General features: G+C 39.6%; 1 long non-coding RNA gene across 1 annotated transcript; it reads right to left on the bottom strand.

Moving 5' to 3' along the window:
* Positions 1-510: 510 nt before the first annotated feature.
* Positions 511-14,061, bottom strand: LOC138998334 (uncharacterized). The gene is made up of 3 exons (XR_011469137.1): positions 13,956-14,061; positions 3,823-4,000; positions 511-878 (listed from the first exon to the last, which is right to left on the bottom strand). It is a non-coding gene; the product is annotated as an uncharacterized lncRNA (long non-coding RNA).
* Positions 14,062-22,386: the final 8,325 nt, after the last annotated feature.

Genomic DNA, 22,386 nt, shown 5'->3' with positions numbered 1-22,386 from the left:
TGTTTGAGTAAATCCATCATTATTCCATGCAGCCTAAGAACATACTTTTCATGTTCACAATCAAATATTTTCATGATATCCCGAATCTGATCTTGGGTGTTAATTACCGTCTTTTCTTCTCTGTCAGCTTGGTTGTGATCCTCATCCAGTTGCTGTTGAAGCAACATCATTTCAGTCTGTAGGTGAGAAAGCCTCTCCATTAAGGATTCCTGCTTTCCAATGTCTTTATCCACTTTACCTGGTTCCTTTTGATGCACGTGTCCAGTTTCCTCCTTTTGACACTGTTTTTGACTGAGGTCTCTTTCTACTCCTTCTAAAACCAATGTCCTTTCTTTCAGAGCATCTCTTATGTGGTGAAGCTGAATTTCTAAGCTGCTGTTTTTACTTTCCACTTCAGAAAGTCGTTGAGAAAGAATCTCATTGTTATGTTTCAGGTTAGACATATCCAAATTCATTTTGTCCCATAAACAAAACCATTCATCTCTTACTCTCTGGAAAGCAAGTTCTAGCTCTCTTTTTGATGTCTGACAATGCTCATGATCCTGTACAGCTGTAGCTAGTCTAGACCGATATGATTCAACTTGTGCTTCCAGTCTTCTTCTGTTTTGTTGTTCGATAGCCAGTTTATGGTTTAGCATCATAAGCTCAGCTCTCAGAACTTCAAGCTGCACATTGTGTTGAGATACTCTTTCTGTTATTGTGTTTTGAGGATGGTCCTTCTTTTTTTTGCCAATTGCAATGTTCTCCAAATATTCTTTTCCCATTTCCAGGGTCTGATTTTGTACTGAGTCCATTTCCAGGCTTAGCTTGGCAATTTCATCCCACAACATGCGATTTTCATCCAATTGACATTTTTCTTTTTCAGAACTCTCAGAAACCTAAGGAACACAAAGGAGACTTTTAGCTAAAACATTGAAATCACATGTCATGATAGCCTCTGAAATTAAAGAATAACCTATGTTATAATAAAAGGTTGCAATAAGTGGATATCTCACTGGAAAAAAATAGATTTGGATCCAAACCTCTAACTTTATACAAGCATAAATTCCCCAAAGTTCAAAAATATAATATAATATGATGAATTTTTAAGTGAAAAAATAACAACAGAATTTTAAGAGTCTCAGAATTAGACAGGGTTTTTCTAAATCACCACAAGTCCAGAATGCATTTAAGTAAAAGATGAATAATTTTAATTACACTTACAAATTGAGATGACAGTCTGAACATACCCCACAGGCGAGTAGTATGATCCATGCATATAATAGGATCAACTAAATTTCCCAAAATTCTTTTTGCCCAATATTATCCCATAGATATTCTACTGTTCTAATACTTTTATAGTCATTAATAAAAACTATCTCTGCTAATAACTGATAATCAAGCATTTTCCTGAGCACTTCTATATCCATCAATGAACTCATTCAGTTATCACAATCTGGAATGGAGGGGTTAAAAATATAAGGAAGTTTAGGATTTCCCCCAGGTTTTCAGACTCTACAATTTGTGATCATGCGCCAATCCATAGTTCTCCTCTAGTGTAGATACAGAAAAACAAAAGAAGCCTATTTTTCAAAAAACAGGTAATGAATAATATAAAATTTACAGAGCTCTTTTTAGAAAACCGTGAGATATTTGTTGCTTCAATAACATTTATTTCTTTTTTATGCTGTTTAAATTAGTATTAACTGTGATATGGGGAGGGTGGGTACTCTGATCTACTTTACTAGGAATAAATTACTTACCAATAAATTATTACTAAATATATATTATGGCCCGCATTCTCTTCAGAAGTCCCTTGTATTAAAATGGGATGCTACTTAGAACAAATTGTTAATTTTCTCAAAAGTAGAAGAATGACATCTAAAATATGATCTCTGAACCTGCTATACTTTCCTCCTTACCATCACTGGAAGTGAAAACTAACCTCTATATGAATATATCAAGGAAATGAAATCAACACCAAAATCTGGAACATTTGTTGTGAGTAGCAATACCTTTGAGACCATGGACAACACATTGATTCTTATGGTAAATATTAAAAGCCCTCTCTTTGGATGAGGCCATTGTGCATGCCACTGGTTGAGACAAATGGATTTGAATTAACAATATTATATCCAATGGGCTTCAAAAGCCATCTCTCTCTCTCTCTCTCTCTCTCTCTCTCTCTCCCCCTCTCTTATATGCTTTTTAAATCCTCTAGTTTCCATGTGTACAGTATTTTTTTTTAAATATATACAAACTCACACATACATACATTTGAAAATGACTAAATAAACTACCTCAGAGTTAATTTTTTATGGGCTATTTCTTTTTTAAAAATATATTTTATTGATTCTGTTTTTCAGAGAGGAAGTGAGAGGGATAGAAATTTAGAAGCATCAATGAAAGAGAAACATCGATGAGCTGGCTCCTGCACACCCCCTATGGGGGATATGCAGGAAACTAAGATACACGCCCTTGACCAGAATTGAACCTGGGCTGTCTTAATTTTGAGCTCTTATTCACATCACATCCACTCTTTGCTACCTAATATTCCCCTTACCCACCCCACCCCATTTATCTAGAAGAAACAGAGAAGTAAAAATAAAAAAAATGCAAAACGTATCCTCTTCTCTTTCCCACCTGGACTTTGCATTACAGCCAGATATAGAGGATGCGACAATGTGCATCAGTAGCAAGCAGGAAGCTATCAGTAGCAAGTAGGAAGCTATCCTCTTTCTGCAGGAAGCTATCCTTTCCCCCATTGCCTTTTACAATTTTTTTTCTTTAAGATCTTTAATGGCATAAAAAAGTGGTGGTATTCATAATACATATTAACATGCCCTGGTCAAGGGCAAGTACCTACGGGGGATATGCCGGAAACCAAGGTACATGCCCTTGACCAGAATTGAATCTGGGACCCTTCAGTCCATAGGCCCACGCTCTATCCACTGAGCAAAGCCGGTTAGGGCTCTTACGAGCTATTTCTATCACCTTTGTTTTGCAAAGTTATTTGGTAAGAATTCCATCTGGTAATATGCTGGCCTTCTGTTCTCGAGAAGGTCGCCTCTGAGTGTAATTTTGTTCTTCTACAACCTAGGCCGTGGTCGGCAAACTGAGACTTGTGAGCCACATGTGGCTCTTTGGCCCCTTCACTGTGGCTCTTCCTAAGACTTAAGAGTACCCTAATTAAATTAATAACAATGTACCTACCTATATAGTTTAAGTTTAAAAAATTTGGCTCTCAAAAGAAATTTCAATCGTTGTACTGTTGATATTTGTCTCTGTTGACTAATGAGTGTGTCAACCACTGGTAGGGTCACATTTCATTTCATTTTCAGTCTCCTTTCATTAAGAAAAATTCCAAAGCATAAGAGCAGTACCTTAAATAAACTGTGAAGAGGATGTATCCTCTTAAAGCACAAGGATCTTTCCTTTCCATGGAAAACTAAAATTTTAAGTGATAGCTACATTTGTCATAGAGCAAAAATACAGTATACTGAAATAAAATTCCTTTATGAACATTTGACTAGTTCCATCACCATCTCAAGGCAACTTAGTTTGTATGTTAACATTTATTGAGAGTCAGAATGAACATTTATGCTAATGGGTAGGCTCAATTTATTTTCTATTTCTTCATTTAGAAAACATTTACAGAGCATCTATTAGATGCCAAGGACAGTAATAAGTTACTAATAATTGAAATCATAAAGGTCACAGTTCACATTTTGAATGAGAATATTTTTGGTTTGTTTTAAATTAATAATATACATTAAATGACAGGCTATAACTATTGATGAAGTACTGTTAGAAAGAAGAGATTTTCACCAAAGATAAATTTACCTTATTGTCTCTTATAATCGCCAGTGTGATATCTTGTGCTCTAATCGTGGTTTCAAGTGGGGGGTTCATTTCAACTTCTTTAATTGAGTGCTCTTCTTTTTTCCTTAACTGCACCCTATATTTTTCACATAACAGATCACCCTTTCGTCTCTTCTCTTTTTCTTTTCTTAAGATACACCTGCAGTTAAATATAACCAATGATATGATCCAGTAAGATAAACTGTTATAAGATGTCTTATATAAATCTCATGGTAACCACAAAGCAAAAACCTTCAGCAGATTCACAAAAGATAAAGAGCAGGAATCAAAGCACACTATGGAAAATTTTCAATTCACAAAAGAAGGCAGCATGAGAGGAAGACTGGAACAATGAATGTACAAAACTGCCACAGAAAAACTAGATCGCAGTAGTGAGTCATTACATGCCAATAATTACTTTGTATGTAGATTGAATTCTACAATCAAAAGGCAGAGGATAACATGGGGTCGTGAACACAGAATGCAGTGTACAGATGATGTGTTGTAGAATGTGCATCTGAAACCTGTGTAATTTGTTAACTAGAGACCCCTTAACAAATTCAATAAAAAGAAAACAAGTAGAGAATGTCTTCACGGATTAGAATAAGACCTAACTATATGCTGCCTACAAGAGACTCAATTCATTCATTTTCTTAATTTCTTAAATATTCAGCTGAGCACAATTCACCATAGCTAAGATCTGGAAACAGCCTAAGTGCCCATCAGTAGATGAATGGATTAGAAAACTGTGGTACATCTACACGATGGAATATTATGCTGCTGTAAAAAAGCAGGAACTCTTACAATTTGCAACAGCATGGATGGAACTGGAGAGCATTATGCTAAGTGAAACAAGCCAGTCAATGAAGGAAAAATACCACATGATCTCACTCATTCATGGATAATAAAGACCATTACAAACTTTTGAACAATAATAGATACAGAGACAGAGCTGCCTCAAACTGATTGTCAAACTGCAGTGGGAAGACCAGGGAGGGTTGGGGGGCAGGAGGGAGGAGGGTAAGAGATCAACCGAAGGACTTGTATGCATGCATATAAGCATAACTAATGGACATAAGACACTGGGGGTAAGGGAGGGCAGGGCGGGGAGGGGGGGAAGGACACATATGTAATACCCTTTGTAATACTTTTAGCAAAAAATAAAAAATTAAAAAAATATTCAGCTGAGATTATGCCCAGTGGTCTTAGCAAGAGGGGAATGGAAAGAGAGACAGACAGACAGACAGTATCAATGTGAGAGAGAACATCGACTGGTTGCCTCCCATACATAGCCAAACCAGAGATCAAACCCACAACCTAGGTATATGACTTGAATGGGAATCAAACCAGTAAACTTTTGGTATAAGGGATGGTGCTGCAACCAACTGAGCCACACAGGCCAGGGCTCAATTCATCCTTAGAAACACTTAAATGCTCAGTGTGAAGAGGTGGAAATGTTAACCTTGAACCAAACATTAGACCAATGGATATAACAAACATTTAGAGAGTAGTCATACATTATTAATCACCACCTCAAAGAGATAGCTGCACTCCCATGTTCACTGCAGCCTTATTCACAATAGCCAAGATGTATAACCTATGTGTCCACCAATTAATGAACAGGTAAGAGGATGTGGCATATATGTATGTATGTATGTATGTGTATTAAGTATGTGAATGTACATGTATATGTGTGCTTATATAGTAAATGTGTGTAAACACATATATATATGTGCTCGCACACACACACACACACACACACACACACACACAGTGGAATTTTGCCAGGGAAAGAGAAAGAAGGAAATACTACTGCTAGAGGCAGAAATAGATTGTAGAGGCTAGCTATAGTTATAACAAATATTAATCATGCTCTGTTAAACGAGATCATTTTGTTCTAATTAAAGAAAACATATTCTCATCTGGCAGGGAGTTCCCCACACCCTACTTGAACTTGGACATTAACCAGGAAAAGTGGTCCATCCTCCTTAACTACCTATTATCATGGAAAGATTAACAACCTTGTTGATGAAGCACTGGAGTCCCAGCCTTCATTGGTGTAATCTGTAACCATTATACCCATTTTTATTCCTTCTGCATACTGCCCCATGCCTGTAATACCCATTTTATGGCATTTGCATCATACCCATTCTTATTTCTTTTGCCTACTTCCTCATGTAAGCTTTGTCTTTCCCATAGAAGCAGCTGGCATATGGTGTGGGGGTACAGAATAGATTTTCTTGGATGACCTCCTGCTCTCTCATATTGCCAGCATTATTTAAATAAGTGTCATACACGATTACACCCTGTCTGATGTGCAGCATAGTGCTTATAGTTAACAATACTGTATTACATACTTGACAGTTGCTTAGGGAGTAGATCTAAATGTTCTCACCACAAAGAAAGAATTGGTAACTATGTGATGTAATGGAAATATCAACAAAGAATCCCGTGGTAATCATTTAACAACATAAAAAGTGTATCGAATAAACACACTGTATCCTTTCAAAATATACAATGTTAATGTCAATTATAGCTCAACAAAACTGGAAAAAGTAGAAAATTGAAAAACATAAAAAACCTGCATGTCATTATATACGTAGTTAGAAAATGCAAGAATCCAATTAGTTATGGTTTTCTTTGAAAATGAAATTATTTGGTAACTTTTGCATCTAATCCTATCTAATAATAGAAAAACATGGTAATTAACCATAACTTCGCTACCCTTTCCATTGGCTAAACAGCAAGATATGCAAATTAACAGCTAACCAAGATTGCGGCCAGCAGCAAGGCAACTGAAGTGAACAGGAGGCTTGTTTGCTCCAGTGAAGGATGAAGCCAAGGTTCCCTGCCTGCCGCTGCCGCTGCCAGCCTCTGAACTTGAACTCCAGGAAACTATATTGCAAATATAGAAGCTAAACAAAACCCAGAAACCTGCTTTCAGCCAGCCGAGATCTCAGAGCTGGAGTTGCAACAAAGTTTCAAATACAGAAGGTAAACAAAGCCCCAAACCTGCTTTCAGCAGCCGAGGTCTCAGAGCTGGAGCCGAGCCTTAGAGCTAAAGCTGGCTCTCAGTTCCAGTGACAGCCATAGAAGGTAAATAAATCCCAGAATAAAAATGGAAAAAGAAAAAAAAACACAGAGTTTTGGAGCTTCAGTCACCTGCCAGCCTGAAAACTGCCCTCAACCCTCACCCAGACTGGCCAGGCACCCCAGTGGGGACCCCACCCTGAAGAGGGTGTGACCAGCTGCAAACAGACATCATACCCTCACCCAGACTGGCCAGGCCCCCAAGGGGGACCCCCACCCTGATCCCGGACACCCTTCAGGGCAAACCAGCTGGCCCCCACCCATGCACCAGGCCTCTATCCTATATAGTAAAAGGGTAATATGCCTCCCAGCACTGGGATCAACGGAACCGCAAGGCCTCCCAAACCTGGGATCAGCGGGGCTGCGAGGCCTCCCAGGACCGGGATGAGTGGAGCAGCGAGGCCTCCCAGCACTGGGATCAGTGGAGCCGCAAGGCCTTCTGAACCCGGGATCAGCAGAGCCGCAAGTCCTCCTGGCACCGGGACCTGTGGAGCCTTGAGGCCTCCTAGGACCGGGTTCAGCTGAGCAGTGAGGCCTCACTGCCCCAATGTCAAACGGAGCAGCAAGGCCTCCCAGCACTGGGATCAGCTGAGCTGTAAGGCCTCCTGGCCTCTGGAGCAGCATGACAGGGGGCAGCGCACAAACACCCAGGTCGCCCTGCAGCTGTGTGTGTGACAGGGGGTTGGGCCACAACCTCCCTATTCCCTCTGCTCTGTTCCTGACAGGGGAAGGCACCCCAATCCCCTGGTTGACCCTGCTCTGTGCCTGATAGGGGGGAGCTCCCTAACCCCCCAAAAGGCCCTGCTCTGTGTGTGACACTGTGTGGCGCCCAACCCCGCCATGGGCCCTGCTCTGTGTGTGACCAGGTGGAGCCACAACCTCCCCATTGGCCCTGCCCTGATTGTGACAGGGGGAGCACCCCAAACCCCTGATCAGCCCTGCTCTGTGTGTGACAGGGGGCGTTGCCCCAACTCCCCTATCGGCCTTACTCTGTGCATGACAGGGGGGAGCTCCCCAACCCCCTGATCAGCCCTGCTCTGTGCGTGATGGGGCACGGAGCCACAACCCCCCTGATGGGCCCTGCTCTGTGCGTGACAGTTTGCTGTGCCCCAACCCCCTGATCAGCTGGCTCTGTATGTGACAGAGGTGGCACCACAACCCCCTGATCGGCTCTGCTCTGTGCGTGACAGGGGGTGGTGCCGCAACCTCCCCATTGTCCCTGCCTTGAGTGTGACAGGGGGAGGCGACCCAACCCCCCAATCAGCCCTGCCCTGAGTGTGACTGAGGGTGGCATCACAACCTCCTGATCCGCCTTGCTCTATGCATGATGGGGGCAGCGCCCCAACTCCCCAATCAGTCCTGCTCTGAGCCCGACCAGGGGCTGCGGTAAAGGCACCTAGGGATTGTGCCTGCCCTCTGCTATGCAGGAGCGGGCCTAAGCCAGCAGGTCCTTATCTCCTGAGGGGTCCCAGACTGTGAGAGGGCACAAGTGGGGCTGCGGTATACCCCACTCCCGCCAGTGCAGAAATTTTTGTGCACCAGGCGTCTAGTCTTAATATAAAAAGCTAAATTTACCAACAGAAAAGTATATTTCCTTTTTTTAATGGAATACATGCATGCATAGGAATATCATGATTATATACCTCCACAAATGTACAACAATGCCTGGCTGGGTAGCTCAGTTGATCTGATCATCATCTTAGACACGAAAAGGTTGCCAGTTTGGTTCCCTGTCAAGGCACCTACCGGGTTTTGGGTTCAGCCCCTGGATGGGAAGCATACCGGGGACAACCATTGGATGTTTCTCCCTCACACTGATGTTTGTCTCTGTCTCTCAAATCATTAAGAATATACCCTTGGGTAAGGAATGAAATAAAATTATAACCTACATATAGTCACACAAATTACTCTCCTGGTTAAAACTAAACATTTAAACACTAAGCATCAATGGATGAACATCGACCCATGAATCAAGAGGTCACCAGACCAATTCCCAGTCAGGGCACATACAGGGTTGCTGGCATGATCCTTAGTAATGGGCATGCATGAGCCAGCTGACTGATGATTCTCTCTCATCATTGATGTTTCTCTCTCTCTCTCTCCCTTTCCCTTCCTCTCTTTCTAAAATTAATTGAAACATATTAAAAAGGATCTCCCTGAGAGCAATTATTAAACAATTCCTCTTGACCCAAACTTCAAAAATAAGTCTATAATTATTGAATATGAAATAGTTTTTATTTTGAACATAGCAGATGGATCTGTACGTACCAAGGTTTTGGGTTCAATCCCTAGCTGGAAGGCCTGTGGAAGGCATGTACTTTGAGTGAAATAGGCAATTAGAAGGTATTGACCAGAGGAACAATATAATCTGACTTACCTTTTAATAGGCCTACTGTGTTTAGATTTGAACAAAAGACTAGAATTGATGTAGGAAAGTAAATAAAAAGAAGAAGGAAGGACAGAGGCAGAGAGGAAGGGAGGGAAGAAGAAAGGAGGAAGGAAAAGAGGAAGGAAGGAAGAAAGGAAGGAAGGAAGGAAGGAAGGAAGGGAGGAAGGAAAAAGTAAGAAGAAAATCAATAGTCAATTAGTTGACTATTAAGCTAATCTAGATAGCAGATGTTAGTGACCTGGCCTGGAAGATGTGATTGGATTCTGGATATACTGGTACAGTAAACTCTCGATTTTTGTGGACCTTGAATTAACAGACTTCGGATTTAACAGATAAAACTTCTGGTCTGTGTGTCATATGTGAATATTAATGAATGCAACCATTAAATAAAAAATGCAATCAAGATTTGCTTATAATTAAATTAACAGGTAATTTTTGTGATTAATTCAGCTATTTTTAACAAATTTTATCAAATAGGCCATATGTTGTAAAACCACTAGAGTAATTTCACCACTTATCAACAACGATAGTCTGTGTGTTTAAATCCACGAGTCACTGCTCCTAAACAGTGTTAGGCAAATGATCAGGACGTGATCACACCACATGGCATGTGGGTAGTTGGTTTTGTTGGTGAGTGGAGTGACTTTCTGCAGAAGTTTTAACATGTGCCGCCTTCATTCCCAAGTGCACTGAGCCGTGCCCCAGCCATGTGCATTTGCTCATTCTTGGTGACTGGAACTCCTAGTCCTATTCAGTATAAAGTTAAAATTATGTATGTATCTTAAAACACATCATTCCAACCCTGACCTTAAAATACAATTATGGCAACCAAATGAATAGCTGCAAAAAGTTTTTAGAGGAAGTAATGGTTGTATTGCAGAAGGAAGGCAATGATGAACATACAAGAGGACAGCGTACCTTACAACACTTACGGTTTCAAAGAGTTACCATTTAAAATCAGCAATCTCTGAATTTTGCTGCAGCATGAAAAGAAGTGAAAGTACAAACCAAGGAAAATGGTTGGAAGAATTTGCTTGATGAGGAAGGGAGACTTGCATTTAGAAGGTGCTGAAGATTACTGATTACTATGGGATAACACAGAATATTGGTGGAGAAGTAGTAGCTGAGGAAGTTGTTTTAACAGCGGTTAGAAGATGAAGGTGACCCTGGGTATCACACTATGACTGAAAGTGAAGAAGCAGATGAGGTTCTGACCTGGGAAATGAGGATGGGAGTGAAGATGAGGAGGAAGAAGAAACAACACGCCTCAAACACAAAGTTATCATCGCTTGGATCCCATCTCCACAATCTAATAACATTTATTGACAAGCCATCAGATAAGAAAATTCAGCTTCATTAAACCCATTTTCAAAATATTAGGGAGGTAATTATAAGAAAAAAACCAGCAGACTTCAAATGTTTAAGCTAAACAGGATAGTTTTTTCAAAGCAGGATTACCTAAAGCAAGCCCCTCAAGATCACACATTAAAGTGATACCTCAATTGGAGTGTCGGGATATATCATCGCCCAAAAACGATTAAAAGAAAAACTTTTTTTCTGTTCTAATAAAATTAAAATTTTGTTTGTTTTTAGAACATTGTTCATTTGTTGAGTTAAATATAATTAAAATGTATTTTCTGGTTATTTCCATTTAGATTGTGTACTTATTACACTCTCAAAACTACAGTGAATATATTAGCAATAATGACTTTGGAAAACTTCTCTGTGAAATTAAAATTTTCATACATACAAATGTGTCTACATATGTAAAAGCCGGTAAGCTCATGTGTAAATTTTTTCACATACACATTCAGAAAACCTACTTTACTGTATATAACTGACTTTCATCTTTAAAGTATACCCCTTGCCCGAATTAGTCCCTTATATTCAGGTTCCACTGAATTTTGAAAGTAATCTCACAAGATCTCCTGACACATTACTTGATCCCAAGTAGGGGGTGTGCAGGAGGAAGCCTATCCATATTTCTCTCTCATCATTGATATTTCTATCTCTCTTTCTCTCTCTCCTTTCCTCTCTGAAGTCAAGAGAAATACATATATTTTAAAAAGAGAGATTAAGCCAACAGTTTGATATATAGGTCTGGCATTAAGGAGTGAGATCTGGGCTGGGGATATATTTTGAAGATCATTAGTATATCCAAGGTAGGAAAAGTCAATTTTGGTAGGAAAAAAGACCAAAGACTGAATCCCAGGACATTTGAACGTGTAAAGGTGGGAGATGAGGAGAAGCCAAACGACTAAGAGACAGGCTAGGCAGGCAAGGGGGAAACCAAGTGAGTGTGTTTTCACCCCTGAAAACTCAAAGTCCTGAAAGTCAAATGAAAAAAGAGTTTTCCATTGGGTCAAACATTGCTGATAAGTTATGTAAAACCAGGTCTAAAACATTATGTCTGGATTTATTTGAGGGAAAACAAGTACTAACCTTGAGAAAAACAATTATATAGAAGAGGAGGGGACTGAAAATTACTAGAGTGGGCTCAAGAGTGCATGGAAGGGAAATTGGAATCAGTGAGTATAGATAGCTCTTTGAAGGACTTTGTAGCTAAATGGCATGACCTTGGATGACCTCATCTTCATGTTTAGCTGTATCTTTCAATCCTTTCATAGCGACTAGGAAGGATTTCGTAATACTTACAAGTTTTTTCATATAACCGTGACATTCCACGGTTTAAAACATGCAAAATTTACAATACTGTACAAGTAAAAGAACCCATGAAATTTCTCTAGATATTTAATATTATATAACCTGATTGTGATGTTTCTCATGCTTACAAAGATCACAGAAGGATTTCTTGCTAGATGAAAATCATCCAACTCTAGAATATGTGACACTACTCAAATGTACAAAGTACACTGTAATTAGTCATATTAAACTGTAACAGAAATAAAGGGGGAAACATGCAGGTAATATTCTTACTTTATAAACTGAATTTTTGTCAATTGTGTAATATGTTAAAAAATTGGGTGTGGTGCATACTGAAATCTGTTCTCCTCAAAAAGGAAAGATAAAGGCATGCATGCAGGGTACCTTCCAAAAAGAAGATTCACTAAATTAGGAGCCCTATGGTTTATAATGCAACGGGTCAGCAAACGAATGCCTGCACACCAAATCCAGCCCAGAGGCATCTGGCACTTTAGAGAAAAGGTCTGTCAGCCCTTCACCTAGCAGATTAATCCCTTGATGTGTTTTAATAGGTTTTACACATCATGCTGAAATTTGTAGATAAGAAATGGAACAAATTGCCTTGTGAAATCACTCAGCTTTCAGATTAATTTGTGTGCCCAATATTTGAGCACTCAGGTATTAGGAAGAAAACACAAAAATTTAGTAGCTAGCAATTCAGGTGGAAACAAAGTAGAGTGACAGCGTAGCATATAACTTCCTTTTATAACTGAACAGATATCAAGAGTATTCTCACAAAATTTGCTTAACACATGCCATTAAACCCAAATGCTTTAAATATAAGTCAATTGTGAAACAATCAGTACACTGTAGGCCAGAATTACCCCCATTTTTCCAGTGGCTGCATACTACATTATTTTTTGGGTATAAAAATGTATTACCTTATAAATAGGAATTTACAATAACTACAACATTTCTGTAAGCAATGTTGTAATAAATAAATATATATATGTATATTTATGTTAGTATCATTAATGCATAAATGTATATTATATATCCTTAACATCTGCCATAACATATATATATGCATATATATGTGTGTCTGTGTCTGTGTGTGTGTGTGTGTGTGTGTGTGTGTGTGTGTGTGTGTGTGTAATGCATATAATGACCTATTGCTGCAGAGGTGGGAGAGGCTCCTGCCACTGCTGCTGCTCTGGCCAGCCCTGAGCCCAACTTCTGGCTGAGTGGTGCTCTCCCTGTGAGTGCACAATGACCACCAGGGGGCAGCTGTTGTGTTGAGCATCTGTCCCCTGCTGGTCGCTGCATATCATAGCCACTGGTCATTCTGCAGTTCAGTTGATTTGCATATTACCCTTTTATTATATAAGATATTGCAAAATGATCACCACATTTAGTCTACCTTCTGTTCCTATACATATTTACAGAATTTTTTTTCTTGTGAAAGGAACTTTTAAGATATATTCTCTTAGACACTTTCTAATATGCAATACCATATCATTCACTATAGTCACCAAACTGTATATTACATCTCCATGATGTATTTATTTTATAGCTGATAATATATAATTGATGTCCTTAGAATGTGTATATGTGTGTATATCCAAGTCATGTTTTCCCGTAGGATTTAGTACTGGAAGTGAAGTTATTGGGATAAAGGAATGACATACTTAAAATTTTGAAACTAACTCAATTACCATTTGAAAAAGATTTGCCAATTTCATGTACCAGTAGTGCAGGGGAGTGCATTTTCCTCCACTGTGCCAATTCTGGTTGTTATTTTTTTAATAAAATATTTATCATTTTAAATTTAAAAATTGGTATCTCATTGTTTGTGGATTTACACTTTTCCAGGGAAGGATCAATCTCCCTAGTAAACATATAAAGTGTGTTAATCATGAATATCTGCTCCAATTGGAATTTGTTTTATAGGAAAAGAATAATTATCTACTATTAAATATTGCTGTAGGCTTACCTGTCAGAATCTTCATTCTCCATAATAGGAAGCTGCTGCTTCTCAGTTTGTACAACTTCGCTTTGTTGACTCCATGCATCACTGTCATCATCAGCAGCATTATACTTGGTTCCTGTCACTTTCTTTTTACTGTTTTTCTGCTTCTTCTTTACTTCTTCAGCCTTTGATGAAAGTTTGATATTAAGGATATTGCTATTACCTTAGTCATTAAAGAGACTGTTTATGTTTTCATTAATTTTATCATTTGGCTCTTAGTTTAATTGCCTTTAATCAATAAAAATATTTTGTGTTTTTATCGTTATAGGTCATTGAAGCTGTAAATTCTGCTTCATTTGTGTTTTAGTAAAGAAGCAGAATTTTCCAAGATTTTACAGGGCTGTCTTAATTTGGAGCTCTTATTCACATCACATCCACTCTTTGCTACCTAACATTCCCCTTACCCACCGCACCCCATTTATCTAGCAGAGTCAGAGAAGTAAAAGTAAAAAAAAATGAAAAATGTGTCCTCTTTTCTTTCTCACCTGGGTCTTGTATTACAGCCAGATTTCAAGGATGTGACAATGTGCGTCAGTAGCAAGTAGGAAGCTATCCTCTTTCTGCAGGAAGCTATTCCTTCCCCCATTGTCTTTTATAATTTTTTTCTTTAAGATCTTTAATGGCATAAAAAAGTGGTGGTATTCATAATAAGTATTAACAAAAGTTTACCACAACAGTGTAGCAGAGTGAAACCAATGGATTGATGGTTAATGGAATGCTCCACTAATGTCACAATCACTATAAAATCTTATAGCTAGAGGACATAGAAGTAGTTATCTACTTACTTTAGCCCATATTCACTGATAATGGGAATAAAACCAAGGTTTAATGATCTGTCCAAAGTTCCTAAAGATGCATTACCTAGCACTTTATGGCAGCAAAAGAAAGGCTATCGATAATAATAAAAGCATAAGATACTAATTGGACCGGACAGCCAAACGACCTTCCACACGTCATCCTGGACGTCCTTCTGGATGAAGCCACCATGGTGGGGGCCAAGGCAGAGGTGGTTAGGGAGTATTGGGCAGGTAGGCAGAGGGGTTATGAGCAATCAGGCAGGCAGGTGAGCAGTTGGGGGCAAGAAGGCAGGCAGCTAAATGGTTAGGGGTGATCAGGCAGGCAGGTGAGTTGTTAGGGGTGATCAAGCAGGCAGCTGGGTGGTTAGGGGTGATAATGCAGGGAAGCCAGTGGTTAGTGGCAATCAGGCAGTCAGGCAAGCAGTTAGGTATAATGAGGTAGGCAGGCAAGTGGTTAGGGATGATTAGGCAGTCAGGCAGAGTGGTTAGGGCCAAGCAGACAGGCAGGTGAATTATTAGGGGTGATCAGGCAGTAAGGTAGGTGGGAGGTTAGGAGTCAGTGGTCCCGGATTGTGAGAGGGATGTCTGACTGCTGGTTTTGGCTTGATCCTGCTATGGGAGGTGTCCTGGATTGCCAGAGGCTGCAGGCCAGCCTGAGAGACGACCCCACCCCAGTTTCTGAATTGTGTGCATCAGGCTTCTAGTCCTATATAATAAAAGCCTAACATGCTTAGTGTCTAGTCATCTAGTCAGCCATTCAACCAATCAAGGTGCAATATGCCAATGATATGCTAAGGTTGCTCAATTGCTCGCTATGATGTGCACTGACCACCAAGGGGCAGATGCTCTGACCAGTTGGTTAGCTTGCTGCTGGGATCCAACTGATTGAGCCTGAGAATGATGGCTGGACATGCCCCTGGAGCTTTCCCGTGGTCCCTTCCCACCTGGCCAACATCCCATGTTCTGCTCCAGGCCGTATCATGCACCAGTAGGGTCCCTTTGCCTGGCCTGTGCCCTCTTGGGACCCTTTGAGGTATGTTTGAGAGCCGGTTTTGGTCTGACCTTGTGCATGAATTATTGCACTGGGCTTCTAGGAATTCTATAATACTGAATCAAATAAATAAACAGAAAATTTCATCAAATTAACCAGGGAAATTAAGTATGACTTTTGAAAAGTAATTTATTGCCTTAGTGCAGTGATTCTCAATCATCTGGCCCTTTAAATACAATTCTTCCTGTTGTGACCCAATCACAAAATTATTTTCATTGCTAATTCATAACTGTAATGTTGCTGCTGTTATGAACTGTAATGTAAATATCTGATATGCAGGATGGTCTTAGGCGACCCCTGTGAAAGGGTCATTAGACCGCCAAAGGTGTTGCGACCCACAGGTTGAGAACCGCTGCCTCAGTGTAATGAGAGTGCTCATCCACTTTTTCAAATAAAGGAACATAATGTCTCAACTTTTTTTCCACCTCAAAACTCAGTTTTCTTTTTTAGAGACAAATATTGAGTTTATAGCTAATAATTCATGTGACCTATATGATACATACATGTCAAAATGATAATTGCCATGATTTTATTTTTGGAGGGTATTCTACGTTTCTGTATTTTAATCTTTCCATTACAGTTCACATTCAACATTATTTGTATTAGCTACAGTTGTGCCGCATAGTGGTTAGACAATCAGATACTCTACAAAGTGGTCCTCCTGATATTTCAAGTGCCCACATGACACCACCTATACTTATTACAATAGGATTGACTACATTCTCTACCCTGAACTTGACATCTCTGTGACTATTCTGTCACTACCATTTTTTACTTTTTAATACCTTTACTTTTTGCCCAGTCTACTGACTCCCTTCCTTCTCACATCCATTGGTCAGATGTGTTATCTATGAGTCTCTCTTAAATTTCTTAGTTCATCAATTTTGCCCTTTACATTCCACATGTAAATGAAATCAGATGGGACTTATCTTTCTCTGTCTGACATACTTCACTTAGAATAATGCCCTCTAGGTCCATCCATGCTGTCACAAATGGTAAGGTTTCATTACTTTTGGCAGTACCATACTTTATTAAACAACACAATGTAAAGCTTTGACTCAACAAACACTTCTGAGAGTGGTGATAAACGTATTTGTGGAAGTTTATATGTTTGTTAGTAAAATATCTCAATAAAATTACAATGGTGATGTACAGTCCAGGTGGGTACTTCAAATATTGGGGAGACTAATTTGTAAAGTATATGATTATCTAACCATTATGCTGTTCATGTGAAACTAATATAAAATAATATTGAATGTAAGCTGTAACTAACATGAAATAAAAATATCCTGAATGATCATATTAGAATTCTAAGTTCCAAGGTTTTGAGTAAACCATAGAAGATTGTACACACTATAGCACAAAATAGAGGAGTTTAGCTGGGGGATATTTGTTTATAACCCTTCTCCCAGTTATAGCTTCTTTTCATTTTATTATTTCTGGGATGCAATTTATGGTTTGTTCTTTAAAAATATATTTTATTGATAGTTTACAGAGAAGAAGGGAGAGGGATTGAGAGCTAGAATCATCGATGAGAGAGAAACATCAATCAGCTGCCTCCTGCACACCCCCCACTGGGGATGTGCCAGCAACCAAGGTACATGCCCTTGACCAGAATCGAACCTGGGACCCTTCAGTCCGCAGGTCGACACTCTATCTGCTGAGCCAAACTGGTTAGGTCAATTTATGGTTTTTTAAATTGATTTTAGGAAAACAGCATAGGAGAGGGAAAGAGAGAAACATCCATGATTATATGAGAATATTTTCCTATACTCCTGCTATTTAGTTGACAGAATATATATATATACAATTGCATAATTAGACAACCTCATTTTACATACAATATATTTTTCAGGAGTGGATTATCAGAATGAATCAGAGAATTGATACAGAGAGAAAACAAAGAGTAACAGCAAGTGAAATTCTACCTCTTTTGGAAGTTGAGCTTTCTCTTTTTCCCCAGTCAGCTTCTTTACTTTTAACATTTCTATATCATTCTTAAGACTTTGCATATCTTGCTTTAGTTTTTCAATTACAGATACTCCAGATGTTCTGTCATTGTGCAGTGCAGAGGAACTCACATCTTTTAATCTAGAGTCCATGCTTGTACAATAATTAGCATTGAAATTATCTGCACATAATGGATTATGGAACAAGTCTTGATTTGGCTTTGATTCCCTATTAATATTTGTAATAGCAGGCATATCGTGGTTTTTTACTTCAGTGATGAGTTTTGTTCCATTCCAGCAGGGAAGCTCCAATTCAGGATGGCTTTTTGGATCATGAGACTGAGGTGTAGGTCCGATGCCTAATTTCCAATCTGTGGTATTTGGGTTCATATTTTTTGTCATCTGCATAGCAAACGCTTGGTCTTCTTTCACTCCAGATGTAACTACTAGGGTCCTTACTTTTTTATTTTCTGTATCGTTATAAATACTCTGCTTATTTTTGTTTAAAACTTGCTCAGCATTAGGTTTGTGATCATTTTCAGAGTGTAATTCCTTTTCTCTTAAAGAAAGCTCAGAAGAAGAGTCCCATGGAGAGTCTTCCGGGGACCCGGTGTGTCCATGAGATGGAGAAATAATTTTGAGAGTGGTTTCTTCTCGTTTAGGAAATGTTTGTAATGCTGCAGAGATAGACTTTCCAAATGCACCTTTTCCCTCACAATCAAGCATTTTCCTTGTCAAATTTGAATGCATTTGTCTTAAGCTTGCCTCGTCTTTAGAGTTGTCACTTAGTGGCTCTTCCTCACGACAATCCGTTTTTTTGAATTTTACAGAAAATTGATGTGACTTCTGCTTTGACTCATCTTTGGAAAGCTGTAAATTCTTCTTGTCTCTAATGTGCCTTGCTTGATGCACATTTTCCTCATCCTTTTGCACAAAAGAGTGTCCTGAATATGAAGATGTATCCTCTTTGTCACATGCCTTGTTTATTTGTGATTCTTGAGACATTTTTTCCAGATGCAACGGTGGGCGATGAATATGCTTTCTTTGAATTTTAGATGTCTTGGCTGTCAGGGTATGTGTTTCTGAAATAACTTTATCCTTAAGTAATCAAGTGTGGACAAAGAAACATTAGAATATACTTTAAAATTACTGTTAGAATTCTTAATCTATGTTTACCTATTCCCAAAATCAATAATTGTAACTCAGAAGAAAAAGAAAGGAAAATCTTGACTTGGTCTAAATTAATATAAAAACATATGCCCTCAAAACTAATTGTCACACTATTGGAATCAAAGAATTCATTAGGTGCTAAATATATCAGAAATAAATTAGTAGCTGAATTTTAACATTACAATGCCTTCCTCACTTAAAATATTTCACCTCACCATATCCTAAATAGTGAGTCCCTCTAGTGCATTTCAGAATTTTTCAGTGTGATCCAAGACGTAGGCAAAGTAGGAGAAAGTGACACTCACTTTCTCCATGGACCAGATAGGAATTACAACTCAATTATATAACTACCAACTTGAATAACCAACTGAAGACTAGCTGATTATCAGTATTATAACCAAGGATCTATAGAAGAAGCCTCCAGCACAGGGAGGGCACCCAGAGGCCATCCCCTCAGCGCTCTCTACCAGCGCCACACAAAGCAGTCTCCTCACATGACTCCCAGGACAGAGATTCAATTGGGCTGGCCCCACATTCACTTGTGATGGATGAGAATGCAGAGGCATGTCTCAGCGCAGTGGTCCCCCTGACGAGCTTGTTGTCTCAGCCCCATGCTGGGCTTCCAGCCCTGAGAACCAGAGCCTGGAAGAGGAGCCCACAGGACATCTGGCTGTAAAAATCAGCAGGGATTCTGCCCTCCAGGAAGAGGTAGGATTCTGCTAGAAATCCAGGAGCCCTCACAAATGACCCAGCTCACAAGTATCCTTCCCACCACCTACCTTGGGCCTATGAAGAAAGGGTGGCTCAGAGTGGCCTGGGAGTCATGTGAGGAGACTGCTTTCTGTGACGCTGGTAGAGAGCGCTGAGGGGATGGCCTCTGGGTGCCCTCCCTGTGCTGAGTCCCTCTCCCACAATGATGACAGCTGTCATCACACCTGATGTCATGCCCTCCCTTCCTATGGCCTTTGCCTGGGGAATGTTCTAGACCATTGCCCTGAATCCTTTCCCCCCATCCTGTGGAGCTACTTGCTTCAAAGGAGTGTGGGCCCATGGTGTTTCATGGAGATCTCTTTAGCAGGTCTGGGTGGCTTCAGGGGGTGTCTGAGACTGAGTTGTGTGACTTTGGATGGGGGGGGTCTTTATTCCCTTACTGATCTAACTAAAGCCACCATTCCAGTGCTGAGCCCTCCCTTCATACAGCCAAATCTTGATCTTTGGGCCTCGATGAATTTTGATAGCCTTCCCTTAATGTCTTCCTGAGGATGCACCCAAACACAGCAGTCCATGGGTATCTGGTGGCTGATAAGTGGCATTTGTGTACCCTGGGACTTGTGCTGAGTGCCCTGACACCCAAAAACAAAACGGAGTTTGAATCTGTATCAACATGGTAAACACCATTTGCACCTACCTGATGAGTCACTTACCTCATGCAACTCACATACCAATGGGCACTCTTTCAGTGAATGACCCCAACAGAAAGCTTGTAGGCAGAGATGGATCTCCAAGTGACACGGGCTTTTTGCTCAGCTGCCCCATGGGCTGGATGCTGGTGGAAGGAGGCATTGCTGTGCAGCTGGCCCCTCCCAGGTGCACCTGGGCCCAGCAGAGGCAGTCACAAATACTGGATCTTTTTACAGCTCCACACAGGTACCCCAAGGGAAATCAGAGGCAGAGACTGACAATGACTTGCAGAAGAGTACCTTCCAAGAAGCCCCAGAACCAACAAACCTGAGAGTTAGGTGGGGGGACTTGAGAGCATGACCCAATTAAATCCACAAGCAGAACACCCAAATGAAGATCGGGGCATACAGCAAACTGAGCTGGCATGAATTGCTCAACATAGGGTCAACTTTGCACAGCAGCTTGTGTACCGTGTATAGTCAGCCAGCTTGAAGATCAACCCATTCCACAAGCAGGCCAACAGCTATCAAGGGTTTAAAAAGGGGGGTTCACAGAACACACACAAGTGACATTCCAGGAGCACCTAACAGAGGTGATCAGAAAGATTGTGCCAATGAGATTCAAAGACACCTAGTACATAAGGCCATTATTCCAAGACTAGGATGCAAAGCAGATCTAACTAATATACAGAAACAAATAGCGAGAGGCAGACAAAATGAGGAGACAAACATGCCCCAAATGAAAGAACAGAGAAAGTTTCAAGAAAAAATATCTAAATGAAATGGACGGAAAATACGCATCAGATACTGAGTTCAATAACATGGTTACAAAGATGCTCAAGGAATGTAGTAATAACTTCAACACAGAGATAGCAATTATTAAAAATGACCAAGATTCCACATAAATAACCACTCAGAATTGAAGAGTACAATATCTGAAATGAAGAATACAGCAGAAGGAATCAATGACAGATTAGATGAAGCAAAGAATAGGAATAGGATATTTGACTTAGAAGACAAGGTAGCAGAAAGCACCCAATTATAGCAGCAAAAAAAAAGTTCTGTTTTTCTTTTAAAAATCAGCTAGTTTCAATGACATCAGGGACAACACAAACCATAGTAACATCCACATTGTAGAGAAAGAGGAGAGAAAGTGCAGAAAATTGAGAACCTATTTGAAGAAATAATGACTTGAAACTTCCCTGACCTGTGAAAAATAAGGATCACAAGTACAGGACACAAAGAGTCCCATGTAAGATGAATTCAAAGAGGCCCACTCCAAGACACTTCATAATTAAAATGGCAATGCTTAAAGACAAAGAGAGGATCTTAAAGGCTTAAAGAGAAAAAGTAGATAGTTAACTACAAAAGAGTGCCCATAAGACTGTCAGATGTTTTCTTGGCAGAAACATTTCAGGCTGGTAGGGATTGGCATAAAATATTCAAAATTATGAAAAAGAAGGACCTACAACCAATACTAATCTACCCAGCAAGGCTATTATTAAAAATTGAAGAAAAAATAAAGAGCTTCCCTTGTAAGCTAAAGGAGTTAATCATCGAAAACACACACACAAAAAAAAACAACAGTATTAAAGGGAATGTTAAAGGGACTTCTACAGAAAGAAGAAGAAAAAAAGAAGGTGAAGAACATAATTATAAAGAATAAAATGGCAAAAAATATGTACCCATCAATTATAACTTTAATTGTAAATGGTTTAAATGCTCTAATCAAAGGCATAGAATAGATGAATGGATAAGAAAATAAGAGCCCTACTTGTGGTGTCTAAAACAGACCAACCTTAGTGAAAATACACACAGATTGAAAGCAAAGAGAAGAAAAATTATATTTCTTGAAAATTCAAACTAAAAAGGCTATGGCATGGTAACTCAATTGATTAGAGCATTGTCCTGATGTGCAAAGTTTGCAAGTTCAATCTTTCATCAAGGCATACACAAGAAACAACCAATGAATGCATAATTAAGAAGAATACCAAATCAATGTTTCTCTCTCTGTGTCTCTCCTCTCTC

This window comes from Myotis yumanensis, unplaced genomic scaffold, assembly GCF_028538775.1.
Source record: "Myotis yumanensis isolate MYYU_CA2020_CCGP unplaced genomic scaffold, mMyoYum1.0.hap1 SCAF_20, whole genome shotgun sequence".
Classification (NCBI taxonomy): Eukaryota; Metazoa; Chordata; class Mammalia; order Chiroptera; family Vespertilionidae; genus Myotis; species Myotis yumanensis.
The sequence above is the reverse complement of the archived record's forward strand: the minus strand, read 5'-3'. Positions and strand labels throughout refer to the sequence as shown.